This window comes from Microcebus murinus, chromosome 16 (assembly GCF_040939455.1).
Source record: "Microcebus murinus isolate Inina chromosome 16, M.murinus_Inina_mat1.0, whole genome shotgun sequence".
Classification (NCBI taxonomy): Eukaryota; Metazoa; Chordata; class Mammalia; order Primates; family Cheirogaleidae; genus Microcebus; species Microcebus murinus.
In genome coordinates, this window is record NC_134119.1 from 51,342,954 (window position 1) to 51,354,133 (window position 11,180).

The 11,180-nt window shown below is 51.5% G+C and overlaps 1 protein-coding gene across 1 annotated transcript in view; it reads right to left on the reverse strand.

Annotated features, from left to right (window-relative positions):
• Window positions 1–10,967, reverse strand: part of PCGF3 (polycomb group ring finger 3) — a 55,680-nt gene extending 44,713 nt beyond the window's left edge. The window contains exon 1 of the mRNA XM_012783420.3: window positions 10,775–10,967. The gene's annotated coding sequence lies outside the window, so the exon portion shown is untranslated. The remainder of the gene's footprint in view (window positions 1–10,774) is intronic.
• Between the last annotated feature and the right edge of the window lie 213 nt (window positions 10,968–11,180).

Genomic DNA, 11,180 nt, shown 5'->3' on the forward strand with positions numbered 1-11,180 from the left:
AACTCTTAGTACGCTGAGAAGGAAATATCTTTAACCAAATAAAAGTTTCCTATTTAAAAGAGACACTAACACCACGTATTGTTACACAGCACTTAGCGCTATATGACAAAAAAAGGGAGTAAGGAAAGAAAGAAAAGTTTCCCAGGCAAATATAAGGGAAGATTAGCAGGCATGTTCAGGGCATAAGAAGAGAAACAGGACAAAGAGAATAAAGCCAGATGAAAAGGAAGGAAACTATTAAGGAAGCTGAATAAATAGTCAAAAAATTTCCTTCAAAGACAATTCCAGGCCTGGAAGGGTTCAAGGGTGGTTTTACCAAATGCTCAAAGAACAGACAATCCAATCACAAATAAACCGTTTGTCATACAGCACTAACACACGTACTGTCACAGCAGCTTTGTTTGTAACAGCCCCAAACTGGAAACAACCACAATGCCACCAACAGGTAAACAGACAGGTAGCAATGGAGCCCTTCCCTACAGCGTCTCAGAGACTCACATGAACAAGGAGGCCGCCCAGCAGCACAGGAGCCGCAGCAGAGGGCGCAGGCACGGAAGGATCAGGCGTGTGATCCCTCAGGAGGGGACTCGGACATGGCAGGCTGCTGTTCCCTCGGGATACACAGTTCTAGAAAAGGCAGAGCTGGTAGGCGGAAGCAGGTCAGGGTCCAGCCGGTCAGGGACTGGTCTCAGGGTTGTAGTAAGAGACAGGATGGGGGCCAAAGTCGCCAAATGCACAATATAACTGGTGAAACTCAGCATGTGTAAACCAAACTATACCTTAACAAAAAGTGTATGTTACAGTTTTTAAAAAGACAACAAACACCACCCCTAGTGGTGAAACTGGAAAAACTCCAAACTCCTGTCTTGTAACAGGCCCCATCCCCACCCTGTTACCGGTGCTTGGGTGTGGGGGTGGGGTGGGGGGCAGAGACTGGACACTAGAGGCACAGGTTACACCTCAGAAGATACCAAGGGGAACATCTTCATGATCTTGGGTGGGGAAAAGATTTATGAAACATAAAATCAAAAGTACTAACCATGAAGGAAATGACTAATAAAATCAACTTAATTAAAAACAAGTACGCTGATTTATCAACAAACACCAGAGAGAGGCCAGGCGCGGAGGCTCACACCTGTAATCCTAGCACTCTGGGAGGCTGAGGCAGGAGCACTGCTTGAGCCCAGGAGTTTGAGGTTGCAGTGAGCTCTGATGACACCACTGCACCTAGCCCGGGTGACACAGGGAGACTGTCTCAAAAAAACAAAACACCAGAGTGACAGACACTACAGACTGGAAAAAAATACCTACGACACATCTGAGAGGACAACCTAGACGAGGGTTTGGCCAAGCAGGCCCAGGGCCAAGCTGGTGCTGCCCGGCTCCGTGAACAGCACCGTGTGCTGTCTACACTTCAGGGTCGGGCAGTTTGGGCATGGAATAAGATACTTACTATGGGGTCTTCCACAGAAAAAATTTGCCAACTCCTGCTCTAGACAATAAAAAAGAGCTTCATGAAAGAGAAATTCCATATAAGCATATTTTAAAATGCTCAACATTATTAGTAAACTGGGAAATACAAATTAAAAACCAGATGATCATTTAACCAAAATGTTTGTACCCCCGTTATATTCTGAAATAAAAAATAAATACATAAAAATTAAAAAAAAAAAAAAGCCAACGAGACAGTTACTGGCCCACTATGCTAATAAGCTGAGCTCAGCCACACAAGCACCAATGAGGTGGCGGCACTTCAGCACCGCTGGTAGCTCCATCCTGGTGGCATCTCATGACTGTTCACACCTGCCAGCCCCTGCCCCACGCCCCTTCTTAGAGGCTCTGGCCCCCCGAGTTGCACAGCAACGCTGGGCTCCCTTGGACACCTCCTGCTGATGGCATGCTTGACCTGTCTGTCTCACTGCATGTTCTGGTGTCTGTGTCCTGAGGATACAACATGGCCACAGCCAACCATGACAACAGCTCAGGACCGGGTAGGAGACATGGAGGTTAACTCTGAGCCACAGAGCAAACGGTGAATGGCCACAGAGTGGAGCCCGAAGAGGGACCAGCAGAGGGCTGCGTGGCCTGAGGGAGATCTGGAAGAGGCTGGCAGAATTCTGAGGCTGGACAACCCAGTAATTGGCTGTCCTCACCTGCTGCAGGATTAGCGCCATGTGGTGTGTCCTTGGAGATGCACATGCCCTGGCACGCATGGATGGACAGGAGGAAGGGGGACCTCTGGCTTTCGGTGGGTTAGGGAGAGCAGAGTTCATCTCCTGCTCCCTCATCTCGAACAAGCACATGGGCTCCCACCATGACCCAGTGGTCGGCTGGCTGGTCACAGGGCCCTGAGACTCCTGGGTGGCCAGAGGGTTGGCCGCTGCCCCCTTCCTACAGCCTCCGCCTGAGAGGTTCCACCCCCACAGTCGAGCCAACACCTTTTCATTGAGTCTTAATTTATCATATCCTATGCAGAAATTTATTTGATTTACTTAATTTTTTGTTAGCTCATTTGCACTGGAGGACTAAATATGCAGAGATTTAAATAAAAATTTTAAAATTGGGAAATTAAATTTCCAATAAGCTTGCCTTGTCTCATGTATCTGTAACAATAAACCATGTCTAACGCAGCCTCAGAGGCTGAAAGAAAGGCTTGAAAACCATATTTGACAAGATGCTGTCCTCCTTAATATACATCATCGAAGCATCCTTTCTTGTAGTCTAAACATCAGAGAAAATGACCACCCTTATCAGCTGGAGTATCAACAACCGGATTCCTAAGTTGATCTGCAGGGCTAAACACCTGTCTGAGCGCACTCTGGTTCCCAAGCAGTCCAGAGAAGTTTTTTACTGTACATAATTATATAGATGTACAGATATAAATTTTAATTTTATCAACACTAAAAGAATAATTTCCAACAAAAACATAAAACCAAAAAATAATGGAACATTTTACAAAGTAAATAAACCAGTAACACAACTCGAACTGTGTGGTAGCCACTGCCCCCGCCTCAGCCCAGAGCCACGGGGGCTCCGCCTTCTGCATGGCCGTGCACACTGGAGCTGTCCCCCACAGTTTTCTGTCTGCTGTCCATCCTGGTGAGCACAAGCTGACTGAGCCCTCGGCCCAGGGCCCGAGTGGCTGCAGAGCTGAATGTTAACCATGCTGGAGAGCCGTCACGTCCCTGTCTCCTGTGGCCAATCCCACCTCTGTCCTCACTGCCTGGCATCCAACTATGATGACCTTCAACCTCCCACAGCTCCACACCTCCTGTGGCTGATAACTGCCCATCCTTGAGGGCCTGCAGGTTGGCCCTTGGCTGGTGGAAGTTCCCTAACAGACCGGAATGGTCCCTGATGAGCAGCAGCTCGCTGCACCTCGGTACCTCACAAACTGACACTGATTCCTCTGACGGTCTGAAGTCCACTGCGTGCTGGCAGAGCTGCCTATGGGCCCTGCCTCAAGGGCCTCTGAGTTCCCTACAGACGGCACCCCCACGGACCTCACAGGTCGCTGCTGGGAAACGACAGGTGTCTGGAGGACCCCTCAGGAGGACCCTGAAGCTGCACCTGATTCCCCTGCACTGCCTCTTGCCTCTGCTGACTGTGCTGTGTCCTTTTCCTGGAACAAACTGTGGCCGTGACTACGAGTCCTTCTGGCAAATCATTCAACTTGCGGTATCAGGGGACCCAACACGTCACAAACCAGAAATCGCCACACCTGGAATGTCATATCCCCCAACCCCCCCGACCAAGGCGCCTCTTCTCCACGCACACTGGACCCCTGCACCACCCTAGCCATGCCCCCCTGGGTATCAGCTACTCCTGGTCTGGCCACGGGCCCACCACGTTCCCCTGTCAGCAGCCTCTGCGGATAGTCTATGGAATCGGCCCTAAAAAGCCCATCTCAGAACCTTTCCCTGCAACATGACCCGAGAGAAGTGACCAAGGCCTGACTCCCCTGCAAGTGGCCCCAACACTGTATGGAGACCCACTGTCTTTCCTGGCCACGCCCACAAAATTACACTCACACAGTCTCACTTTCAAAGACCCTCAGTCCTTCCTTCCTGGGGGTGCGAAGCCCATCCCTTACTCTGGACACCGAAATCCTCCTAGTCCCCAAGGGCATGTTCCAGAAACTTCTCCACCCTGTGTCACACATGTGCGTGTGGGTGTGCTGCGTCCAGCGTGTACATCCCCCACTGCAGGCATGCTCTGGCAGCAGGGCTGAGTCCACATCCTCACCGCTGGACATCACGCCAGAGCTGCTGCTCAGGAAATGCGTGCTGTCCAACCAATGAATCAGAGGTATTCCACCTTTATTCAAGGACTCTGCAAAACCTAGTCTTACTCATTTTCACACAAAAATTACCAAACTCCTGCAATTAGCTCCATGTCCCCACCGACGCACCCTTGTCACAGACACTCAACTACAGTTGAGGACAACACCCACGTTCCGATCACCTCTCCCCCGTGTAACAGCCCCACGCCCCCTCTGCAGACCAGAGGAGCCAGCCTGGGGTCCTTTCCCTATGGCTGGCACCCCTCATGGCGACAGTGCAGGGACAAAGCCCAGGCAGGCGACTCTGCACCTTGACCCCTTTCTGTCTGCCTGGCCCACTGTGGCCTTTCCTCCACACGGCTGCCCCAGACCCCAAGACCCCCCACCTGGACCACCTCTGCCTTCCTGCCCCTCGAAGCTCCGCCTCAGCATGGAGCACCCACTAAACTCTCACGGACGCTGCCTCCCCCACAACGTGAACTCCTTGCTCGTCTGCTCGCTGAGGGAACCCAGCACTGGCCACAGGCTGCTCAACAGATTCACCAACAGCTGCAGCACCGCCTGCTGATGACACAAGACACGCTAGGGCCCACATGTGGCAGTCAGGGAGGGACACGTGCAGACCCACTCATGGCCCAACAGGCAGGCCTGGAGGGATGGTGGCCCAGGCACTGAGGACCCTCACCAACCTTGTGCAGATACAGAACCACATCATGAATGCCCCTGCTTTTCCCAGGAGAGACACTAAAAATAAATCAAATTAGAAGGAAAAAGAAACTTTAAATGGTTTTCTACATGGGTATGTCACCATGAAAGTTTTTTTAGGAAAATGAAAAACAATGAAATAACAGTGCTTTGAATTTAATTTTCAAATGAGTTCATGACCCAAAGACAGTAAGAATCCCCACTGCAGCCTCTCCCTCGACACCTAGCCAGGCCCTAATCGAGAACCAGGAGATGGAGCTCCTGGCAAGACCCACAGAGGAGTCACAGGCCCCGACAGCCCCCATGGGCTTCCACAAAATGCACAGGGCCCTCCCAAGACCACACAGGACCCACAGCCCCCTAAGACCCACACATAAGACCTACAGCCCCCCTGAGACCCATGGGCCCCCCAAGACCCACACAGGACCCACAGCCCTCACCAGACCCATGCAGGACCCAAGGGTCCCCTGAGACCCATGCAGGACCCACAGGCCCCCCCAAGACCCACCCAGGACCCATGGGTCTCCCAGACCCACGGGCCTCCCCGAGATCCATGCAGGACCAACAGTCCCCCAAGACCCACACAGTATTCACAGATCCCCTGAGATGAACAGAGCCTAGGCCCATGAGACCCATGGGTTAGCAGAGGGCTTCAAGGAGGTCTGTGTACAGATTTCCATTATTTGCATTTCTTACTGAATATATGGAATTTGCTGTTAATGTAGCAAAGTCCAAAAAATAACAATGAATTTGCAAAAAAAAATCCAATTAACTTCCACTTTCTACATGTACCTAAATATTAGAGGTTCTCTTCAAAAAAGCAATGGGTTGATAGAACTATACTTTCTAGTGAGTATAAATGTCTATCAATGGGAGTTTTGCTTAAGTTAGTGGATAATTCTACAAAAATGCATCTTGGCAACATTTGTTCTTGTCATTTTGGCTTTTGTATAATTCAGTTGTATAGGGAGAAATGTCAAAGATCAGGAAAGACAGTCTTTTTGTTTTTGAGATAGAGTCTCACTGTCACCCCAGGCAGAATACAGTGGCGTCAGCCTAGCTCACAGCGACCTCAAACTCCTGGGCTCAAGCAATCCTCCTGCTTTAGCCTCCTGAGTAGCTCAGACTACAAGTGTGCACCATCACACCCAGCTAACATTTCCTAATTTTGGTAGACCCAACTGTAGTTTTGTTATTATTTTTAAAGGCCTCACATTTTAAAAATTTAATCATAAACTATCAACTTACGGAATTAAGGAATAATAGGCCTGGCACAGTGGTTCAAGCCTGTAATCCCAGCACTCGGGGGGGCCAAGAAGGAAGGATGGCTTGAGGCCAGGAGTTTAAGAACAGCCTGAGCAACATAGCAAGACCCCCATCTCTACAAAAAACAGAAAAACTAGCCAGATGTGTTAGCACACCTATAGTCCCTGCTACTTGGGAGACTGAGGCAGGAGGATTGTTTGAGCCCAGGAGTTCAAGGTTGCAGTGAGCTATGATTGTGCCACTGCACTGCAGCATGGATGACAGAATGAGACCCTGTCTCTAAACAAAAAGAAAAAGGAATAATAGTTCCAATTTTTGAAGCACAATGAATTGTGCAGTATTTTTGCAATATTGACAGCAAATATCATAAGGGTAATTTAAAAAATAGACAAACAGTAGGAAACTGTCCCTAAACCTCAACACAGCTCAGTAGTAAAAGAAAAATTACATTTTTAACTTTAAATTTGATTCTAATCATTAACCAAGTAAGACTGCAAATGAAACAACAAATTGTGCCATTTAATAAAATAAAAAGTGATAATACAGACCAAAACAAACCTTGCTTTACAATCCAAATCAAACAATCCAAACAGACAATTCCAGCCAACAGCCAAGGCCCTGTCTTACCCCAGCAGCAACGTGGTCCTGCCCAGGATGGGCACACATCACAGCCCTGCGCTAACTCCAGGCCAGAGTCAGAGAGGGCATTGGGGCCAGGGCCCCTGAAGTAGAGTGGGGGGAGGGAGTGGGGGGGAGTAGGAGTCTTGCTACCAGCAGGTCCTCACGAGGGACAAATATCCAACGAGTTTCAGAATCTCACATCTTACACAGCATTTTAAAGAAAATACAAATAACAAGTGCACAAGGTCTAAAGTAACAGGTAAAGATATTTGTTTCACATATTCAAATGGTGAAGAAAAACTTACAAAGGTTGGTTTGTAATTCCTGGAGCAAAATCACTAGCAGGAATAAAATGATGAGACTCTGGGAACAGCTAAAATCCTTGTACTTGAAGCTATCAAACAATCTGATACCACTGACACACACCCTGTGGTCTGACGTGGGGAGCCTCATCGTTCGCTCCTGGTATTTTAAAATACAAGGTCATTCCTAAGAATCCCATTTGTAATTTGTCTGCCTCGTGTGTAGGGGTCCATGAATCACGAAAATCTCAATCGTTGCAGTGACATCAGAGGGGCCTACACCAACCAGAGACGCCAGACTGTGACAGCCTCACATTTCACATGCTGCTCTACATACAACTGCTGTCTACTTGCTGGATGTTTCTCGCGCACAGGCCCTGCACTACCCCAAACCTGACAAATGCCAGGCTCTCATAATACTCTCATAATACTACAAATGCTCACAATACTGCAGTGCTGGGCAGCCTTACCAAGGCCCTGGCGACCCCGCTGCTGGCTGGTGTGCTCAGGAGTTTGAGCCCAGGAGTTCAAGGTTGCAGTGAGCTTGAAGGGACCCTGTGGGATCCCTTCCACACAAGTGTGCGTGGAGTCTAGTGACTCACTTCTGACAGAGAATTTGGCAAAAGTGACAGAATGTCACTTACAAGATGAGGTCGTGAAGCCTGTCCCTCTCGCTCTGTCATTGTCTCCCGCTGGGCTGCCCACAGAGAGGCCCACACAGAGAGGAACTGACATCTGCAGCCAGGATGCAGGTTCTCCTGGGTCGAGCCTCCAGATGAGACACAGTCCCAGCTGTAATAATCTGAGCAAAAGGACCCTGCTGAGCCACAGAAACTATAATAACTGATTGTTGCTTTGAGGCACGAAGTTTTGGGGTAATTTGTTACACAGCAATATACAACTAGGACAACACTCAGCACTATCAGCTTTAAAAATGCAATAATAGGGCCAGGTATGGTGGCCCACGCCTGTAATCCTAGCACTCTGGGAGGCCAAGGCGGGTGGATTGCTCAAGGTCAGGAGTTTGAAACCAGCCTGAGCAAGAGCGAGACCCCCGTTTCTACTATAAATAGAAAGAAATTAATTGGCCAACTAATATATAGAGAAAAAATTAGCCAGGCATGGAGGTGCATGCCTGTAGTCCCAGCTACTTGGGAGGCTGAGGCAGGAGGATTGCTTGAGCCCAGGAGTTTGAGGTTGCTGTGAGCTAGGATGACACCATGGCACTCACTCTAGCCTAGGCAACAAAGCAAGACTCTGTCTCAAAAAATAATAATAATAATAATAATGCAACAATAGGAAAATAAAGAGCCTAACTGAACCTGAATATTCAGTTTTGCAAGTCTTTTACAAAATTTCACAAAGTAAGTTTTAGAAATAGTAAAGGATATGTCAAAAGAACAAATCAGAAGTGTTCAGTTAAAATGTCCCAAGTGTGGTTGTATTTGTCAAATAAAAGTTTCTGAGCTAGACCATTCAGGGACACAATTTGGTTGATACTCCACTCTTTGAAATGTTAAACCGAAAACCTAAAGTGGTTTTCTCCTAAGTAACCAAGAAGTGAAGTTGTAGCCCAAAATGAAATACTGAGCTAACCAATTTGAGCAACTATCTCTTGGGAGTCCACATAGCTCAGTTTCAGATTTACCCTCCTCCTGCTGCCCAACTTCTGGATGAGTTTGCAAGCCTGACCCAAGCTGATCCTTCTACACGTATATCCCACTTCCATCCACTTGTTCATGCGTCAACTGTTCTTCCCACAGACACGTACTGCTCGCTGATGGCTGGGCGGCCAATTAGGGAGCTGGACTCACATGCTCTGGAACACACCAGAAGACAAGGTCTCTGGGCACACTCTGGAGCCCTTCCCTAGTCATCAAGCAGCACATACCACCAGCTCCTCAATGCCTCATGCAGCATAAACACTGCACCCTGTTTTTTCATGACCACTTCCAAATGAAATCACTGACAAGTTCCAGACGAAAGGCTGATTCAAAGGTTTCAGAGAAACAAAGACACCTCCTACCCCCAGGATCCTTTAACACCTTCCTTTCCTGGAGTCGAGAAGGTGCAGCATTCCCTGCTCTGACTTTGCCGCCCTGGGCCAACTGCCCCCAAAACACTTGAAGGCGCCCACACTCCCAGTTTGGATTCCTTCTCCTGACAGCTCTTGGGATCTCCTGGACACTGAAACACCTCTACACTCAGGATGGAGGGTGGACTCATGCAACCTTGAGCGGGGAGAAGAGGGGTGAAAGGGCAGCAGCCCTGGAGAGGCTGAAAGGGGGGGAGTGGCCAGTGCTAGCCTGAAGGGTGGAGCCAGTGTGCACTGGGAATCCCCTAAAACCCTTGAGTCCCTGGAGCCAGAAGGATGAGCCCCAGGTGCCAGCCAAGGCAGTACCTACTGAAGGTCTGTGGGGTTGGCCCAGAAACTTATGACATCAAGGTGCTCAGAGGCCTCATGGCAAGAGAGTGTTTTGAACCTGTGGGGCTCAGGTGACCAGGATCCCAGATGCCTGAGCCTTCACGGGAGGTGGGTCCAGTTGAGGCGGAGGGCACCTCTGGATCCCACCCCAGGGCTCCAGCACCCCTTAAGTCTATTCCTGGGGTCTACATGCTTCTCAGTGACTTCTTCAGGAGTCCCAGCTCTCCCTAGGACCTGTCTGGAAGCTTCAGCTCTTATCAGGGTCCTCTATGAGAGCCTATCCTTCTTCAGGGTCCAGGCCCAGCATCCTGACCCTAAGTGACCTATCTGGAGTCCTGTTCATCCTGAAGCCCTCCTAGCAGTCTCAGTGTCCCAGCCTCCTGGGGAGAAGGGGATGTCTCAGGGTCCCAAAAGTGCTCAAACGACTGTCCCAGCGTCCCAGTCCTCCTCAGTGCGCTGGTCCTAGAGCCCTGATTTTCCCACAGACTGGCCCTCCTTAGTGATGGTCCCAGGGTCCTGGCCCTCCTCTGTGACCTGTCCCAAGTTGGATCCTCCTCAGTGACTGGCTCCAGGGCTGGACCCTCCTAGGAGGCCTGGAGTCCTGGCATTCTCTGGGTCCTGTCAGGTGCCCAGGCCCAACCCTCCTTGGTGACACCCTTCCTGGTGTCCTAGCAATTCTTGGTGACCTGTCCTGGGGTTGGACCCTCCTGGATGACCTGTCGTGGAGTCCTGACACTCTGTGGCTTCTGCCCAGTCCCAGCGGCTGACCCTCCTTGAGGACTGGCCCTTCCAGGGTCCAGCACGGTGTGGGGTCCCGGCTCTCCTGGGTGACCCTTTCTGGGGTCCAGCCCTCCCAGGGACCTGCCCCGCCTGGGGTCCCGGCCCTCCTGGCGATCCTTCCCAGAATTCAGCCCTTCCAGAGTCCAGCCCCTCCAAGGTCCAGCCAGGTCTGGGTCCCGGCCCTCCTCGGTGACCCTTCCCAGGGTCCAGCCCTCCTGGGGTCCGGCCCTCCCAGGGGCCTGCCAAGCCGTTCCGGGCTCGCCCGGCCAGGCCGACGGGGACACCCGGGACGCGGGCCCCGGGTAAGGAGCCTTTCGGGCCGGACACGGGCCGAGGCCGCGGCCTGAGGAGCGGGCGCCGCGGGCCCAGGCCGGGCGGGGCGGACTCACTGACCTGCGGTCTCGGGCTGCGGGCGAGCGGGGAGCACGCGGGGGCCGCGTCGGGGGGGGAGGGGGCGCCGCTCCCTCCGGGTCCCCCCCAAGAGGAGGAGAAAAAAACCCGTCCGGAGTTTAAAACAAAGAGGCGGAAATGCCCGAGCCCAGCCGAGCACCGAGTCGGGGGCGCCGCGCTTGGAGCATGCGCGTTGTGTGGCTCGGCTCCCACCCGGCAGCCGGGGCCGGGGGCGGGGCCTGGAGGGCGGGGCGGGGTGTGGTTAGAGGGCGCAGGCGCGGCCGAGCAGGGCCCGGCCCAGGGACTCGGCTCGGCGCGAGGGCAGGGGTGCCGGGTCTTCAGGGCGGGGTCAGGAGGGCGTGGTCAGGGGAGCGACCGGGCGGGGCTGAGCGGAGGGTCGCGCGCGGCG